This window comes from Schistocerca piceifrons, chromosome 8, assembly GCF_021461385.2.
Source record: "Schistocerca piceifrons isolate TAMUIC-IGC-003096 chromosome 8, iqSchPice1.1, whole genome shotgun sequence".
Taxonomy (NCBI): domain Eukaryota; kingdom Metazoa; phylum Arthropoda; class Insecta; order Orthoptera; family Acrididae; genus Schistocerca; species Schistocerca piceifrons.
This window is the reverse complement of record NC_060145.1, coordinates 78812516-78832673: the sequence shown is the minus strand read 5'-3', so window position 1 is coordinate 78832673 and position 20158 is coordinate 78812516. Positions and strand designations below refer to the sequence as shown.

At 47.0% G+C, this 20158-nt stretch overlaps 1 long non-coding RNA gene across 1 annotated transcript in view; it reads right to left on the bottom strand.

Moving 5' to 3' along the window:
• LOC124712517 overlaps positions 1–20158 on the bottom strand; it is a 64815-nt gene that overhangs the window by 5569 nt on the left and 39088 nt on the right. The gene's annotated exons all lie outside the window — the stretch shown is intronic.

Sequence of the window (20158 nt, the reverse complement as noted above, 5' to 3'; positions counted from 1 at the left end):
ATAAATCCACGAGATCATGTGTCGCGTAGGAAGATTAGCGAACGGGTGTTGGCTAAAATCAACGACGACACCAGATTCCTCAACAACATAAGAATTCTAGACAAAGACCACTTTCCACCTTGATAGATACGTTGATAAACAGAGTTTTCGTCGCTGGGGACAGGGAAATCTTTGTGAGATTCACGAGCGTCCATAACGTAGCGCCAAGGTTACAGTACACGAATTGTGCGCTGTGTCATTTTATTGTGTCATTGACCTTTAATTTTTTGAATATGTAACAACAATAACATGATTTCCATGTGTTAATATGTTTGAAACATTCTTTACATCGAGACTGCACGATCTTAACATCGAAAACGTATGGTTTTAGCAGGACGGAAACGCGTCACTTTCGGCTTTACAATAGAAGGAAGCCGTTCGCCAATTGTTTTGAATGCGCTTCATTTCACGTCGCGGTGACATTCCATGGGCTACGATATCCCCTGATCTTAGTGTGAGCGATTTCTTTCAGTGCGACATTTTAGAAGCAACGTGTACCTCACAAGTCCTACAACTGTTCTTGAACTGAGACCGAAGACTGAAGACGAAATCACTGCCATTCCTTGAGACACGCTGCACAGAGCATTCTGGAGTTTCCATAACGAGCTATTAGAATGTGAAACCCAAAAGGGAGCGTAGCCTGCCAACGTCATCCTTAAGCAGTAAAGAGACAATTTGTGACTTTTGTAATGAAAACATAATTGGCGCACATTAACTTCGTTCAATAAAAATATTTAAAATAATCATGTGAAGTGCAATGCGCGGACTCACTCACTCACTCACTCACACACACACACACACACACACACACACACACACGAACCATTTTTCTGTTCCTGACTTCTGATACGGAACTTAAGCTGTGAAACAATTCGAATTAAATTTTTAAATTGTAGTAATGTAGGTTCTTCATTTGTATGGCCATAGCGTCTATATTTGTTTTGTAATTATTAAAGTTATTTAAACTGACGGACGGGATTAAATACTTTTAATTTTTTGGCTGTGTAATCAATTTCTTTGTGTGCCAAGTTCAAGTGGTGATTTAAATAGTGGAAGCCAATTATATTTCCAGTTTTGTGTTTATGAACGCTAGTTTTATTTGGAACTTGTCAAGGATGTATTTTGGAATGAAATAAGTGTGTCGTACAAATACACATAGTGGGTAAAACGGGTGTCTATAGGACTTTTCTAAATATGTGCTTATATTGCACGCAACTAGACGACGGTTACTTTATTTTTATGTGTAGAAATGATGCAGTATAACATTCCGTATGATATTAATGAAGCACACTTGGTAAATTTATTTTCTTATAGTTTCATTGCCAAATTCAGAAATACAGAGCAAAGCTTTCTGAACTTCAACGTGTAGAAGTCCTGTAATACACCTGTTTCATCCGCCTACACCACTAGAATTTCAGAACGTCCTGTTTTACGCTTTGCCTTTCCCTCGAGATACTGTACAGAACAGTACGTTCTTTTCTTTAGGTAAGCGGCGTTTTATTTGCAGAAGACATAGTTTTTTTTCACACATGACTCCCCAGGATAGCAGCGTCGCTTCCGTGATTAGGGAAGGCGCACCGGCCCCGTATGGGATCCGCCTGGCGGATTAACGACGAGGGGTGGAGCGCCAGACAGCCTTGATGTGGTTTTTAGGCGATTTCCCCACATCTGACTAGGTGAATCCAGTGTCTGGCCTCAGTTAGACGATTCGTAAACATGTAAGGGAAGTTAGCACACTTTCACTCGGATAACATTAGACATAGGCAATGGCGATACACAAATTCTGTCTCAATGGTAGAGGATTGGTTACAGGAAGGACATCCGGCAACCGTACAGCTCTAACATTGCCAACCGGCTACGTAATGTTAATTGAACACGCCAAATCGTAACGACAGGAGATAATGGAAAAGAAGATTGCCGTTTTGTGGCTACGCGCCTGTACGACAGCAACCAGACGTTCAGTCTCGTCCTGCAGGTAGAGAAGCATCCGGCGTCAGCCTCTGCCGCCAGCCTGCATGCTCGCAAACCCAACCCTGACCACCCCTCGCCTTGTGTGTTCACACAGAAAAGGCTGATTTGTTGTCGACAGAATCTTCGGCAGTTGCCACAACAGGCTCCAGCTTGCTGACAGCAGTTCGTGCATCCAGAACGACGGTGCTGCTATCCTGGACACAATTTCACCTCCGTGTGTTATGAGCCCAGAGGCAGATCACACGATATTCGTACACAGCGACCTTATTTATATCGGCACACAACGAAAGAACAGCAGTTCACGTTGAGCTCTCCACGGACGAGTTCCCTGGGCTCTACACTGGCTGCTACTGCTAATTCATCTTTCAGAGTCTTTCCTTGAACCTTGAGTAGCCTACCCTCCAACTCCAGCCATTCTATCGACATTGGGTCTTCGCCTTTGATGCTACATTGAGCTGCCAGCAGCCTTCGCCTTGCTACATCGGGACTTGGCCTCTACTTTAGCAGACATCCAGGATTTTGGTGTAATGGTGTGTTGTAGTGTTGGTGCAACTAGCGGCAATTATTGCACCATGTGAGACATTAATTATAACCCTAGAAATAGTGACTCATCTTCCCTGGCTGCCAGCCCACCGAACGTACCGTTTCTCACCCACTTAAGACAGAGACTTGACTGATAACTATCTGAACCGTTAATTTACACTTTCAAAAATTTTTTACTAGCGATTCATCAAGAACATAATAATCACACTAGGTCAACGTGGAAGTAGTTGCCAGGAAGTAACTGATGGAAAATGAAATTACTTTTAACAAATGCGAATTTTATTCCTAAAAGCTTTTTCAAAACAGATTTAAAATTATAAGCAGAAAGTACCCTCGAAATATCAAGTTACAATTTTATTTGGAGGCAGACAGAACAATATTAACAGTATGAGCCTTGGGGCTGAGAAGCTTGCCTGCTCCCTTTCAACACGTCTGTACTCATGACCGCTCACAACAACCTCTGAAAGAGTACACTGGTGCAAATCTGCAACACACCAGATTACTTTAAACAAAAAAAGTTTTAACAACTGACACAAACACGTAAACTATGCACCCCGTAAGAGGGATGGAAATGATACAACACTCAAATTATTTGTCACCGAAAGTGCAATTTTTTTAAAGGACTCATACAGTGGAAGGGTGGTAACCTTATAACTTAAAATGACTATTTAAATAAAACACATAAAATGCAGATTCACATAAAACGTACAACATGCTCTACATTACACATATACCACCTCGCAAGATGACAGGCAAGATAAAAACATATTTCAAGAATTCGGCTTTTAAGCAATAAATTCGTTAACCGCGAATCCAACAAGCATGACAGACGCAGCTATTAACGTACGGCAGACCGATAGACAGACACTAACTGTCTAACAAATGCGGACGAGAGACAGCCGAGCAAGCTAGGGACGAGAGACTGACCAAGAACACAAGTAGAATTTAACAAGTAACTGAAACAACATATCACTAATCACTTAACTTCTAATAACTGCGGTTTCTGGAAAAGACCTGGCGCAGCACCCCCAAAACGCTCTCCCGAACTGTCCGCTGCCAGCCGCTTCAACGGAAGGAGGAAGACGCGCCGATCTCCCGTCTCACGGCGTCGCAGCTCGCACCGGCCAGACTGATGTCGTGGGTTGACTCCCATTGCTCTCGTGTTGGACGCGAAGCCACCACGCCTCGCTATACGGCGCGGCCACTGGACTCACGTGGCGACCTCACATGCGCCGACGCTCAAGTCGGACAAGTCATCTTGTGTCCCAGTGCGCGACCGACCTACCGATCGATCCAACCGCCAATGCCCCTTGCCTGAGCAAACTCGAGCAGACTGGCGGCTTAACACATACTAGCACTCCGGACGACAGACAGACACTAACCGCCTCACCAATGTGGACGAGCGTCAGACTCAGACTAACTTGGCTGACCAACTGACCAGACTCGCCAAGACTGACAGACCGCCCTGGTTGACCAACTGCCTCCGACTGACTGACTCAGACTAACTCCAGACCGAGCTGATAGCGCCACTTAAATGCACGTGAACAGGCAACCTTTCTGCTTTCCCGCTAGAGGGAGACACCAAAGCTGCGATTGCCACAGCGGCGCCACCGCCAGAAACGGAGGGCGACTGCTTCACACTACACGCTGCGGCGCTCTCTTCAAAACAGCAAAATTTTCCACGGCTCACTATCTCTTGTGTAATTAAGCTCCAGAAAAGAGGATGAGAAGCATTTATGTTATTAACAATCTACCTTGAGCATCAGTATTTCTTCAGAGAACCTAACGTGGACCAGAACAACTGGTGATACAGCTAAACATTTCTCTCTGGTTCCAGCGTCACCACTATCTCCAGTTATGTCCCATTTCCTGGCGACAGCTTCATCATATTTCGTTCCATAACAATTGGTGATGAGGATGCAATCTTCCAGTTTTGTCCCAGCTTCTGGCGATGGCCTCAATTGGTGACAAGGGTAAACATTTTTCACTTGTTCCAGCGCCACCAATGGCTCCAGCGCTACCGTTCCTGTTCCATTTCAGCACTGGATATGGCTTCTACCTTTCCGTCCCACCAATGGCGGCGACTTCAAGGATTTCAAGTTTCGTCCCACCACTGGCCATGGTTTCAAGGATTTTACAGTTTCGTCCATGTTTTTGGCGACGTTTTCCAAGTATCTCAGTCCAAGTCAATTAGTAACTTAGGTTTTTGTAAACTTGCTCGGAACTTGTGTGATACTCCCCAAATAGACCGGAGGTGTCAGCTACCTTGTTCCATCACTTGGTGGGCTAACGTCCAGTTTTCTTTGAAGTATGTTTATCATTCGTTTCGATGTGACTCCACACCTTCCATATCTGTTCCACGATATGCAGCAGTCGCAGCACTGCCTACAGTAACCACTGTGGTTGGAGATGATATCCAGTCTCACTGCAACTTCAGAGCACCTCTACTGTTCATGGACTCCGGGTGTCTGCAGTTACCTCTTCTCAGTCAGCACCCTCGGGGCACAATGTTTATACCATCTTCTTTCCAGTGTGCTCTCGCAACACTGCACCCTCTGGACATCCTGTGCATAGTTATCAGGTGGTCTCATACCACTATCAGACCTCCAGGCACAGTATATCTTTTACTGGTTTTGTTATCCTTGCAAATTCTGTTAAGACAGTTCGCTTCTGGGCTGCTGACAGCCACTGTGGCTCCGCCCATGTCATCGTCAGGGTGTACCCCAGACGCCAACGTATGAGCACAGCCACTAGATGACACCCCTGGCAACATGTGCCCCCCCTTGCTGTGGGCAGACACCACGATAGTGCCTCGCCATCCATCTCTGATGTCACAGCCATTGTTATGCTGGGGAAGAAAAGAAGCAGTGGCGTCACTCACCATCAAGAGAGCCTCTGCATCTCTACCCTAGCGAAGGAAATGATTGCTTGTATTTAATTTTGAATGCAGGCATATGTGTTACATACATTCGGTAACAAATGGGTTCAAATGGCTCTGAGCACTATGCGACTTCACTTCTGAGGTCATCAGTCACCTAGAACTTAGAACTAATTAAACCTAACTAACCTAAGGACATCACACACATCCATGCCCGAGGCAGGATTTGAACCTGCGACCGATTCAGTAACAGTTTCACTGATTTAACACTTATAATTGTTATGAAAAGTGTACCCATTCCAAAGGTGAAATGGCATTGGCAGAATAGGGATAAAAATTGAATTCCGTCTCCCCTTAAGACAGAGACTTGATTGAGAAATATTGCTTGTGTAATTAACCCTTAAAAAGGGAGAAGCAGGAAACATGTTCTTCAGACTACTTTGGGCAACAATTTTCCCAAGTCGAACCCGACGTCGGCAATAACAAAGGTTGTTTATTTAGCCGTCAGAAGATACTACGTAACAACCAAACGATTATAGTGTGGACTGACAGGCATTTTGCAAACATCTCGGTATAACATCGGAGAAGATTGAGGTTTCGTTACATAAAGCTAACATTAGAGCTGTGTTTAACACGAATGAAAGGTTAAGGCTCCGTATCCATCGCGATTTTTCACATGAGCCTAACAGATACTAGCTGTATTTATAAAATTGCAATTGAAATAAGAACACCGTGAATTCATTGTCCCAGGAAGGGGAAACTTTATTGACACATTCCTGGGGTCAGATACATCACATGATCACACTGACAGAACCACAGGCACATAGACACAGGCAACAGAGCATGCACAATGTCGGCACTAGTACAGTGTATATCCACCTTTCGCAGCAATGCAGGCTGCTATTCTCCCATGGAGACGATCGTAGAGATGCTAGATGTAGTCCTGTGGAACGGCTTGCCATGCCATTTCCACCTGGCGCCTCAGTTGGACCAGCGTTCGTGCTGGACGTGCAGACCGCGTGAGACGACGCTTCATCCAGTCCCAAACATGCTCAATGGGGGACAGATCCGGAGATCTTGCTGGCCAGGGTAGTTGACTTACACCTTCTAGAGCACGTTGGGTGGCACGGGATACATGCGGACGTGCATTGTCCTGTTGGAACAGCAGGTTCCCTTGCCGGTCTAGGAATGGTAGAACGATGGGTTCGATGACGGTTTGGATGTACCGTGCACTATTCAGTGTCCCCTCGACGATCACCAGTGGTGTACGGCCAGTGTAGGAGATCGCTCCCCACACCATGATGCCGGGTGTTGGCCCTGTGTGCCTCGGTCGTATGCAGTCCTGATTGTGGCGCTCACCTGCACGGCGCCAAACACGCATACGACCATCATTGGCACCAAGGCAGAAGCGACTCTCATCGCTGAAGACGACACGTCTCCATTCGTCCCTCCATTCACGCCTGTCGCGACACCACTGGAGGCGGGCTGCACGATGTTGGGGCGTGAGCGGAAGACGGCCTAACGGTGTGCGGGACCGTAGCCCAGCTTCATGGAGACGGTTGCGAATGGTCCTCGCCGATACCCCAGGAGCAACAGTGTCCCTAATTTGCTGGGAAGTGGCGGTGCGGTCCCCTACGGCACTGCGTAGGATCCTACGGTCTTGGAGTGCATCCGTGCGTCGCTGCGGTCCGGTCCCAGGTCGACGGGCACGTGCACCTTCCGCCGACCACTGGCGACAACATCGATGTACTGTGGAGACCTCACGCCCCACGTGTTGAGCAATTCGGCGGTACGTCCACCCGGCCTCCCGCATGCCCACTATACGCCCTCACTCAAAGTCCGTCAACTGCACATACGGTTCACGTCCACGCTGTCGCGGCATGCTACCAGTGTTAAGGACTGCGATGGAGCTCCGTATGCCACGGCAAACTGGCTGACACTGACGGCGGCGGTGCACAAATGCTGCGCAGCTAGCGCCATTCGACGGCCAACACCGCGGTTCCTGGTGTGTCAGCTGTGCCGTGCGTGTGATCATTGCTTGTACAGCCCTCTCGCAGTGTCCGGAGCAAGTATGGTGGGTCTGACACACCGGTGTCAATGTGTTCTTTTTTCCATTTCCAGGAGTGTATATCAGAGAGACCTGTAGCATATTTAGAAGACTCCTTACTGAACACACATTTGGACAGAACATAACTGTACTTGAGACGCAATTGAACGCGCATGAGCAGACAACAGATTGCCTCTACATAGTCCTCTGTGGTCGATGTCGGTAGCCTTCCTTCCTGATCAGTATCACTCACGCCAGAGCCAAATTGACCAAATGATTGGCCCCATGTCACTACAGGTAGACGTGACATATGCCGCCCCTGAATTTCATGGCGAACCTGTTAGCAATTTAGACGTTTTGCCCACAGGAATTGTACTGTACGTCATACTTCAACTTTGGAGTACGTTTCTAAGCTGTCGCCCCATTTCACTCGCATGCTATGATGAATCTCTTAGCAGTACGTCTGCCGATGCGCCTCTCTTGTCTGCATAGTGGTACGCTACTGGCCATTAAAATTGTTACACCACGATGATGACGTGCTACAGACGCGAAATTTAACAGACAGGAAGAAGATGCTGTGATAAGCAAATGATTAGCATTTCAGAACATTCACACAAGGTTGGCGCCGGTGGCGACACCTACAACGTGCTGACATGAGGAAAGTTTCCGACCGATTTCTCATACACAAACAGCAGTTGACCGGCGTTGCCTGATGAAACGTTGTTGTGATGCCTCGTGTAAGGAGGAGAAATTCGTACCATCACGTTTCCAACTTTGATAAAGGTCAGATTGTAGCCTGTCGCGATTGCGGTTTATCGTATCGCGACATTGCTGCTCGCGTTGGTCGAGATCCAATGACTGTTAGCAGAATATGGAATCGGTGGGTTCAGGAGGGTAATACGGAACGCCGTGCTGGATCCCAACGGCCTCGTATCACTAGCAGTCGAGATGACAGGCATCTTATCCGCATGGCTGCAACTGATCGTGCAGCCACGTCTCGATCCCTGGGTCAACAAATGGGTACGTTTGCAAGACAACAATCATCTGCACGAACAGTTCTACGACGTTTGCAGCAGCATGGACTATCAGCTCGGGGACAATGGCTGCGGTCACCCTTGACGCTGCATCACAGACAGGAACGCCTGCGATGGTGTACTCAACGACGATCCTGGGTGCACGAATGGCCAAACGTCATTTTTTTCGGTTGAATTCAGGTTCTGTTTACAGCATAATGATGGTCGCATCCGTGTTTGGCGACATCGCGGTGAACGCACATTGGAAGCGTGTATTCGTCATGGCAATACTGGCGTATCACCGAGCGTGATGGTATGTGGTGCCACTGGTTACACGTCTCGGTCACCTCTTGTTCGCATTGACGGAACTTTGAATAGTGGACGTTACGTTTCAGATGTGTTACGATCCGTGGCTCTATCTTTAATTCGATCCCTGCGAAACCTCACATTTCAGCAGGATAATGCACGACCGCAGGTTGCAGGTCCTGTACGGGCCTTTCTGGATACAGAAAATGTTCGATTGCTACTCTGGCCAGCACATTCTCCAGATCTCTCACCAATTGAAAACGTCTGGTCAATGGTGGCCGAGCAACTGGGTCGTCACAATACGCCAGTCACTACTCTTGATGAACTGTGGTATTGTGTAGAAGCTGCATGGGCAGCTGTACCTCTACACGTCATCCAAACTCTGTATGACTCAATGCCCAGGCGTATCAAGGCCGTAATTACGGCCAGAGGTGGTTGTTCTGGGTACTGATTTCTCAGGATCTATGCACCCAAATTGCGTGAAAAAGTAATCAACTGTCAGTTCTAGTATAATATATTTGTCCAATGAATACCCGTTTATCATCTGCATTTCTTCTTGGTGTAGCAATTTTAATGGCCAGTAGTGTACTTTCTCAAGTTCCCTCGTAGTAATGACGATATTTTATAATAAGCTGTGTAGTGATTTCTATGAGATATTCTCACCTCTTGTGTACGTGACTCATAAGATCAACAGGAACGTGAGAGGAACATGTAATGGGAGGTTCGAGTTCTCCCTCGGGCATAGATGTGTGTGTTGTCCTTAGCGTAATTTAGTTTAAGTGGCGTGTAAGCTTAGGGACCAATGACCTCAGCAGTTTGGTCCCATAGGTATTTACCACAAATTTCCAAGTTTAATGGGACATGTATGGGGTTCACGAATAAGCACTACACTCCACAGCATTCTCCACGTTTCAACAGCACACTGTAGTTTCGACTCTCACTGTTATTCATGCAGAGCTCCTTTTGATAGTAGCGGTTTGATAGTGGTGTTTTGAACAGTAGGCATCTTTCATCAATGCTATAACATAGTTTCGTAAAACTTCAAAGATATTCTCAGTACAGTATTTTACATGAATTTAATCTGTTAATTTGGTCCTTCCTGATTTGTAGGACCTTTCAACCTTTGGGAATACATTGCGCAAAGAAAAGAAGGATCACTTCTTCGAAACGCCGTAATTGTCTGCCATTAAGACGCATAAGTTTGATATTTGGCTTCAAAAGGCCTACAACCTTTCTCTGTAACGGTGCAAAAGCATGGCGCCAAGCGGTCTCACACTCGGGCTCGAAAACGCTACAAAAACCAAAGTGTCGATACAAGTGGAAGAAAACGCCGCAGTTCAAAATTTCATGTGGCGTGTAAGGTGGGTTACTGGTGTCACACTGACAGCAAATTCCGCTACAATTCTGTCCCATGCCATCGTGGACATGTCACACGATGGGCAGGTCGTCAGATTCCTCTTATCCACATTTAACCCCTCCTTTTGACGCCTCTGTGGAAGAGGTCCGAACGGCGATACCCTGCGCCGAAATCACGAGGCTTTCTTATGGGTGGCCGGGGAAACGTCCCACACACCTCGCCGCCCAGAATCGACAAGAAAAGCCTTCAGAAGGTGGCGTAAAGGGCGTCAATGAAACTGCCCCCCCCCCTGAGCGCTTGATTCCCACACTTCCTCGTTGCGATATGGGAGGCATTGTAAACGTAACAAGAAAACAAGCAGACGCAACTCTTGCACTCTATCGCTGAATTCTCACTCGTCTCAAAAATGAGATCGACAGGAAGTGCAAAATGGCTAAGCAGGGATGGCTAGAGGACAAATGTATATCCATAGAGGCTTATCTCACTAGGGGTAAGATAGATACTGCCTACAGGAAAATTAAAGAGACCTTTGGAGAAAAAAAACCACTTGTATGAATATCAAGAGCTCAGATGGAAAACCAGTTCTAGGCAAAGAGGGGAAACCAGAAAGGTGGAAGGAAAATATAGAGGGTCTATACAAGGGCGATGTACTTGAGGACAATATTATGGAAATGGAAGAGGATGTAGATGAAGATGAAATTGGAGATAAGATACTGCGTGAAGAGTTTGACAGAGCGCTGGAAGACCTGAGTCGAAACAAGGCCCCGGGAGTAGATAACATTCCATTAGAACTACTGACAGCCTTGGGAGAGCCAGTCCTGACAAAACTCTACCATCTGGTGAGAAACGTGTATGAGACAGGCGAAATACACTCAGACTTCAAGAAGAATATAATATTTCCAATCCCAAAGAAAGTAGGTGTTGACAGATGCGAAAATTACCGAACTATCAGTTTAATAAGTCACGGCAGCAAAATACTAACGCGAATTCTTTAGAGACGAATGGAAAAACTTGTAGAAGCCGACCTCGGGGAAGATCAAGTTTAGATTCCGTAGAAATATTGGAACACGTGAGGCAATACTGACCCTACGACTTATCTTAGAAGATAGATTAAGGAAAGGCAAACCTACGTTTCTAGCATTTGTAGACTTAGAGGAAGCTGTTGACAATGTTGACTGGAATACTCTCTTTCAAATTGTGAAGGTGGTGGGGGTAAAATACAGGAAGCGAAAGGCTATTTACAATTTGTATAGAAACCAAATGGCAGGTATAAGAGTTGAGGGGCATGAAAGGGAAGCAATGGTTGGGAAGGGAGTGAGACAGGGTTGTAGCCTCTCCCCGGTGTTATTCAATCTGTATATTGAGCAAGCAGTGAAGGAAACAAAAGAAAAATTTGGAGTCGGTATTAAAATCCATGGAGAAGAAATAAAAACTTTGAGGTTCGCCGATGACACTGTAATTCTGTCAGAGACAGCAAAGGACTTGGAAGAGCAGTCGAATGGAATGGGTAGTGTTTTCAAAGGAGGATATAAGATGAACATCAACAAAAGCAAAACGTGGATAATGGAACGTAGTCGAATTAAGTCGGGTGATGCTGAGGGTATTAGATTAGGAAATGAGACCCTTAAAGTAGTAAAGGAGTTTTGCTACTTGGGGAGCAAAATAACTGATGATGGTCGAAGTAGAGAGGATATAAAATATAGACTGGCAATGGCAAGGCAAGCGTTTCTGAAGAAGAGAAATTTGTTAACATCGAGTACAGATTTAAGTGCCAGGAAGTCGTTTCTGAAAGTATTTGTATGGAGCGTAGCCATGAATGGAAGTGAAATATGGATGATAAATAGTTTAGGCAAGAAGAGACTAGAAGCTTTCGAAATGTGGTGCTACAGAAGAATGCTGAAGATTAGATGGGTAGATCACATAACTAATGAGGAGGTATTGAATAGGATTGGGGAGAAGAGAAGTTTGTGGCACAATTTCACTAGAGGAAGGGATCGATTGGTAGGACATGTTCTGAGGCATCAAGGGATCACCAATTTAGTATTGGAGGCAGCGTGGATGGTAAAAACCGTAGAGGGATACCAAGAGACGAATACACCAAGCAGATTCAGAAGGATGTAGGTTGCAGTAACTACTGGTAGATGAAGAAGCTTGCACAGGATAGAGTAGCATGGAGAGCTGCATCAACCGGTCTCAGGATTGAAGACCACAACAACAAGTTCAAGTCAGCAAAGTCTGACAAATAACACGAGGTAATTTCAGCAAATCCTTTTGCATTGCAGTTTCCTGCTTATATCGGCTGCTGACTCTTAGTGGACAGCTCATCGCTTTCTGTGTTTATGGCAGTGTCACGAATTGGAATACTTCAGGGTGGGTCAAATGAAATTGGCCCTTTCACACAATAAGACAGGCAACCAAACTTTCGTTACCCGCAACCGGAAAGGATGATGTAAGTTAGGCTGCTTATTTTAAAGTGCATGAAATATATTCCGGGCCAATTTTATTTGATCCACCATGTGTATTCGTGGTCGGACAAGACGTTCCATTAAACGAGGGTGCCTGTCAAGATACGAGAGTTTAATGAGCTATAAGGGATGGAGTACTGTTAGGAACAGCAGAGGGAGCGTAGAAGAGGGTACAATTTTAAATTTTTGGTTCCTACGTAAGATGTGATCAGTCATCGCTACGTAATAAGGCAGTAAATTTTATAATGTCTATGTTCAGTTCTGAAACCTTCTTTGGACACTGGAGAAGAAACATCAGCAAGATATTGTTACTTCCTCTATACCGCCTCTTCTGTTGCTTTGAATGTTGGCACGTACTCTTGTAAAATCCCATACCTAGGGCAGATATAGCAGAGTGTAGCCAAAACAAGAAACCCTGAAACTATAGAATTTCCTTCTACTCGAGGAATACGACAGCCCAAAGTGAGGACAGGTAGAAGTTAGCAGAGATTCGTATAAAAAAAATTGTAAATTTGTGGTAGATCTTTTGGGACCAAACTGCTTAGGTCATCGGTCTCTAAGCTTACACTATACTTAATCGAACTTAAACTAACTTACGTTATGGACAACACACACACACCCATGCCCGAGGGAGCCACGTGGAACCTGACAAGACGCCCAAGACCGCGCGGCTACCCCGCGCGGCAGAGATTCGTGCGTCTGTAAAAAAATAACTCTGTACTTTCCTTGTAATCGTCATCAGTTTGGCATCGTGGCCCAGTACGCTTGCCAGCCACTACGTGGAATAGTGTGCTTCGCAAGTTTTAGAAAAGTGTGGCTGAAATGTTCTACCAAGGTAAACTGCATTGAACAACTCAAAAAGACAGAGCAAGCGTTAAGGGCGAGGAAAGAGCAGGACAGACAGTTTTTATATCTTAGCAAGGAATCTAGTCGAGTACCAGGGAAAATTCCGGTCCTACGTAAAACAGCGGAGCGGGTCATAGACTTTTATCCAGTCACACGTTGACCAATTTGGTGTGGCAACGGAAGATAGCAAAATGAAAGCTGGAGTTATAATTTCTCGTTTAAGAAATCGTTTACACTGCGGCAGCGCACAAGCACACAGTCGTTTGAATATCACCCAGATTTCCGTACGGAGAACATATAATAACCATTCCTGCCATAGGGAAGAAACTAAAAAAGTTTCCGGATGGGTCCCAATTCGGTCAAGAGTACAATCGGCATTGGTCACTAACCCAGTTTGCATTTATCGCGTACCTCCTGCCCAGAACAAAGTTCCCAGCGACTGGAAAAAAGCACAGTTGCCTCCTGTATATAAGAACGGTAAAAGAACTGAGCTGGAAAATTACAGACCAATATCCTTAACATCGATTTGCTGCGGAATCCTTGAACATATCTTCAATTCGAATATAATAAAATCCCATGAGACAGCAAAAGCTCCTGCGGAGCTCAGGTTGCCCTTTTCTTACACCATATCCTGTGATCTATGGATGAATGGCAATAGGCAGATTCCATAACGCTAGATTTCCGGAAAGAGTTTAACATGGCGCCCCACTGCAGGCTGTTAACGAAGGAACGAACTACGGAGTAGGTTCCCAGATATGTGAGTGGCTTGAAGACTTCTTAAGCAGTGTAATGGAACGTGGACGGCGAGTGTTCATCAGAAACGAGGGTATCCTCGGGAGATCCCCAGTGAAGTTTGATAGGGATGCTATTATTCTCTATATGGATAAATGATCTGACGGACAGGAAGAACTGCGGTCTACGGTTGTTTCCTGACGACGCTGTGGTTCACGGGAAGGTGGCGAACATCACACGCGCCGACTCTATGGGGCCTGAGGGGGCCCGAGCCCCGTCAGAAATTCGTTTGGGGAGGGGGGGGGGGGGGGCGGAGGCCCCCAATAATTTAAGGCGATTATTAGTTATATTATGCTTTGTAAAATCACAAAACTATGTTGGAATTTTTTATTTGCCTTGTTTGACGATAGTTGTCTTTTAAAATACCGGGTGATCAAAAAGTCAGTATAAAATTGAAAACTGAATAAATCACGGAATAATGTAGATAGAGACGTACAAATTAACAGACAAGCTTGGAATGACATGGGATTTTATTAGAACCAAAAAGATACAAAAGTTCAAAAAATGTCCGACAGATGGCGCTTCATCTAATCAGAATAGCAATAATTAGCATAACAAAGAAAGAAAAAGCAAAGATGATGTTCTTTACAGGAAATGCTCAATATGTCCACCATCATTCCTCAATAATAGCTGTATTCGAGGAATAATGTTGTGAACAGCACTGTAAAGCATGTCCGGAGTTATAGTGAGGCATTGGCATTGGATGTTGTCTTTCAGCATCCCTATAGATGTCGGTCGATCACCATACACTTGCGACTTCAGGTAACCCCAAAGCCAATAATCGCACTGACTGAGGTCTGGGGACCTGGGAGGCCAAGCATGACGAAAGTGGCGGTTGAGCACCCAATCATCACCAAACGACGCGCGCAAGAGATCTTTCACGCGTCTAGCAATATGGGATGGAGCGCCATCCTGCATAAACATCGTACGTTCCAGCCGGTGTTTACCAGCCAGGCTGGGGATGATGCGATTCTGTAACATATCGGCATACCTCTCACCAGTCACGGTAGCAGTTACAAAACCAGAATCACGCATTTCCTCGAAGAAAAATGGCCCGATAACGGTAGATGTGGTAAATCCAACCCATACCGTGACTTTATCGTCGTGCAGTGGAGTTTCCACGACAGTTTTAGGATTTTCGGTAGCCAAAATTCTGCAGTTGTGGTCGTTGACAGACCCTTGGAGCATGAAACGAGCTTCGTCGGTCCACAACACGTTACTCAACCAATCGTCATCCTTCGCTATCTTTTGAAACGCCCACACCGCAAATGCCCTCCGCTTCACTAAATCGCCAGGTAACAGTTCATGATGCTGATGGATTTTGTACGGATAGCATCGGAGGATACGCCTCAGTGTCAACCAAACAGTAGTGTATGGAATGCCGGTGCAACGTGATACTGCATGAGCGCTGACTTCGCCGAGCATAGACGAACCCGCTACAGTCTCCATTTCTTCCTGAACTGTCTCAGCAGCATTACGCCTTGTGCTCAGTCGGCCACTACGGGGTCTATCGTCGAAACAACCCATGGCTTCGAACTTCGAAATCATTCTCGCTACAGCTGCATTTGTCAACGGACCTTTACCCATTCGAATCCCCTTCCTATGGCGATAGGATTGTAACGCTGAACTAGCACATTCCTCATTCTGATAATCCAGCTTCACTAAAAGCGCCTTTTCAGGTAACGTCAACATGCTGCGACTGCTGGCGCATCTGATTCTCTCTCTCTCTCGCTCTTTTTTTTTCTTTATTGTGATTTTAAACACCTTGAAAAAAGGTGGGCTGTCAGCAGCATAGTACGCAGCTCTTCAGCCTCGAGTAATACAATATAAGACATAAGGGAGGCACAGATAATACAATACAAACGGTGGGCAAAAAACTGTAGACACAGAAAACAATATACACGGAGCCGTTTACTGGACAAGAAAAGACACTAAAACCTGTTGACACGGCGCACACACACTGACGATTGCGACAGAACATGTGAACGGTGGAGCTGACGGCAAAAGAACACTAAACACAAACACGAAGGCACACACACGAGACACTGATGGCGATGATCTCCGGCGCTCAAATGTCCACTGAGCGTGTACGAGTCCTGGGACCTGCCAAGAGAGGAGGGGGGTGGGAGATGGGGAGGGGAGAGCAGAGATGCCAAAGGCAGGGGAGATAGGGGGGTAAGAAAGAGAGGAGGGGGGAGGGGAAGCCTGGGAGAAGAGGGGTGGAGGAAGGGGGGATGGAGGGAAAATGAGAGAGAATGGAGGGAGGGTGCCCAAAGGAGAAAACACAGGAAGTGGGAGGATCAAAGTTGATGGGAGGGGTAGATGGAGGGGAGGAGGGCATCATCAGGGAGGGGGAGCTGGCGGAAGCCACCTTGGGAGAGGGTAAGGAGGGTGGAGAGATGTAGACCGGGTGGGACGTGGGAATACAGGTGCGGCAGCGGGCGGGGCTGGGAGAGGATGCGTGAGACAAGCGGGTGAGGAGGATCGATTTACGGGAGGTATAGAGGATCCGTATCTGTTCGAGGAAAAGGAGGAGGTGGGGGAACAGAATTAGGTCATACAGGATCCACGTGGGGGAGGGGAGACGGATGCAATAGCTGAGGCAGAGAGCATGGCGTTCAAGGATCTGAAGGGATTTGTAAAAGGTAGGGGGGAGGGCGGAGATCCAGGCCAGATGGGCGTAACAGAGGATAGGGCGGATGAGGTATTTATAGGTGTGGAGTATGGTGGAGGGGTCCAGACCCCAAGTATGGCCAGAAAGGAGCTTGAGGAGATGGAGTCGGGAGCATGCCTTGGCTTGGATTGTGCAGAGATGGGGGGTCCAGGAGAGGCGATGGTCGAGGGTGACGCCAAGGTATTTAAGGGTGGGGGTGAGGGCGATAGGACGGCCATAGATGGTTAGATAGAAATCGAGGAGGCGGAAGGAAGGGGTGGTTTTGCCTACAATGATCCCCTGGGTTTTGGAGGGATTGACCTTAAGCAACCACTGGTTGCACCATGCGGTGAACCAGTCAATATGGGATTGGAGAAGGTGTTGGGAACACTGCAGGGTGGGGGCAAGAGCAAGGAAGGTGGTGTCATCGGCAAACTGGAGAAGGTGGTCGGGGGGTGACAGCGGGGGCATGTCTGCCGTATACAAAAGGTACAGAAGGGGGGAGAGGACGGAGCCTTGGGGCACACCGGTGGAGGGAAAAAAGGTGTAGGAATCCGTGTTATGGATGGTGAAGTAGGAAGGACGTTGGGAGAGAGAGCAGCCAATCAGACGGACGTAGTTAATGGGAAGGGCGAAGGTTTGGAGCTTGAAGAGGAGACCAGAATGCCATACGCGGTCGTATGTACGTTCGAGGTCCAGTGGAGTGACGGGAATTACGCTGTTCAGAAACGAGATGAGTGAGGTGAAGGAGAAGGTCATCGGAAGAGAAGGATGGCCGAAAGCCACACTGGCTAACGGGAAGGAGGCAGTGCTGGCGGAGATGCTGGTGGATGCGTTGGGTGAGGATGGATTCCAGGACCTTGCTGAAGACCGAGGTAAGGCTGATGGGACGGTAGGAGGAGATGGTGGACGGCGGTTTACCGGGTTTAAGGAACATCGGGATATGGGAGGTTTTCCACAGGTCAGGGTAGTAGCCAGTGGACAGGACTACACTGTAGAGCCTGGCCAGGGTGGAGAGGAAAGAGACAGGAGCTTCACGAAGGTGGCAGTAGGTGACACGATCGTGACCAGGAGTGGTGTTGCGTTTGGTGCGGAGTGTAGCAATGAGACCCTGTGTAGTGATAGGGGCATTGAGTTGCGTGTGTGCAATGTTGTCCAAGTACTGGAAACCAGGTGCGAGGGGAGGGACAGAGGTGTCAGTTCGATCACGGACATCCGGGAAGAGGGAGTAATCGAACTGGGGATCATTGGGGATGGAAAAGACATCAGAGAGGTAGGAGGCAAAGTGATTGGCCTTACTAAGGGTGTCAGGGAAGGGGTGATCATTATGGAGAAGAGGATAGCAGGGGGAGGGTTTAGTTCCGGTAAGGCGACAGAAGGCTGACCAGAACTTGGACGAGTTTATAGGAAGGGTAGCATTTAAACGGGTGCATGTCTGTCGCCAGTCCCGGCGTTTCTTAGCCGTGAGCAAGTTTCGGATATGTCGCTGGAGTTGCCGGTGGCGTCGCAGTGTGTCCAGGTCACGCATGTGGAGGAAGGCACAGTAGAGACGGCGGGATTCACGGAGGAGGAGGACGGCCTGTGGGGGTAAGGTAGGACGGTGGGGGTGGATGGTGACAGTAGGGATGCGGGCCTCCACGGCCTCAGACAAGGGCTGCTGGAGAAAGGAGGCTGCATGGGAAATATCAGCAGGGTGGTGGTAGGTGAAGGGGTGGCTATCGACCTGGGTGGAGTGGGTATCCCGGTAGGCATTCCAGTCGGCACGGGAATAATCATGGACGTACTTAGGGGAAGGGTCATTACGAGGGTCGGAGCGGGGGCGACGACCGTCTGAAACGGTGAGGAGGACAGGGAGATGGTCACTACCAATGGGGTCCAGGACATCCACCGCTATTCGGCCAAGGAGGTTAGGGGAGGAGAGTATGACATCGGGAGTGGAGTTGGATTCGGAGCGGGTGTGCTGGGGAATGGGGACGAGGTCGCCTTCGAGGGAGGAGAGGAACCGATGCCACCGCCGTAGATTCTCTCTCTCATTACAGCTCCTTCTATACACGATTGTCATGCGCAGCCACTGACGTTTTGCTGTCCAGCGCAATCTGTCGGACATTTTGCGAACTTTTTTTGTTCTAATAAAACCCCATGTCATTCCAAGCATGTGTGTCAATTTTTACCTCTCTATCTACATTATTACGTGGTTTATTAAGTTTTCAAATTTATACAGACTTTTTGATCACCCGGTATATTCAGTAATGAGTTAAAACAAATAATTATTACGCTAGTAAGCAGGTTAACTGAAAACGAGTGGTGTGAATCATGATAGTGTTACGTGGCTGCGGGCACTCTTAAAATTTGTCCCGGTGCGCGAACATTCGGGGAAAGTCTGGCGCCGGCGGGCCAGCGCTGCGGCCGCGGCGACTTCAAAAGGACTGGAGCAGGAGCACGTGGAACCCTCTGCCTTGTGTCGCCTTGACGCTTCGAGACATTACGACGCCATGGCTATATAAAGCCCACCCTGCTGTTGCAGTCATTCAGTGTGGATGGTTTCGTTCATTGCGTGCTGCAGACGTGTTTAGTGTTCCGACTTCTGTCTAGTGGACTATGACTATATTGTATTCGTTTCCTTTAGTCTCGTAGTGTATTGTGAATTAAGTTTGCAATGGATAAATTTGTTACTAAAAAGGCGCGCTTGGAAGTTGATGATACTGCAAGTCAACCTGCAACAATTATTGTGTCGTCAACTACTTCGTCGTCTTCACGCGAGAACCGTTCACAACCGAAACCTGGACAATCCGGTGAGGGAAGATCATTTCAGATGTCTTGGTTGATCAAATATACACTGCTAGAATATGAAGTATCTGCCGAAACAGTTTTTTGCAAAACGTGCAAAGAGGCAGATGCTAAAAATCTAGTACAATTTTCTTCAAAAATAAGATGCATTTACTTCTGTAAGGTTTTCTAACCGGAAAACGGCTTCGGAAAAATTTCGTCTTCATGAAAATACATTTACGCATAAAGAAGGTGTTCTGAAACTAAATTCTGTCACTAACCGATGTGTGGCATCCCAATTGAATGAACAGTTAGATAGTGATATGAAGAAAGGTCGTTTAGCTCTTGCAACAGTTTTTACTTCCGTGCAATTTCTATGTTGACAAGGACTAGCAATTAGAGTACACGAAGATGTAAACTCATTTTTTTCAATTGTTGGAACGCCGAAAGAATGACATACCTCAGTTTAAAGATTAGTTAGG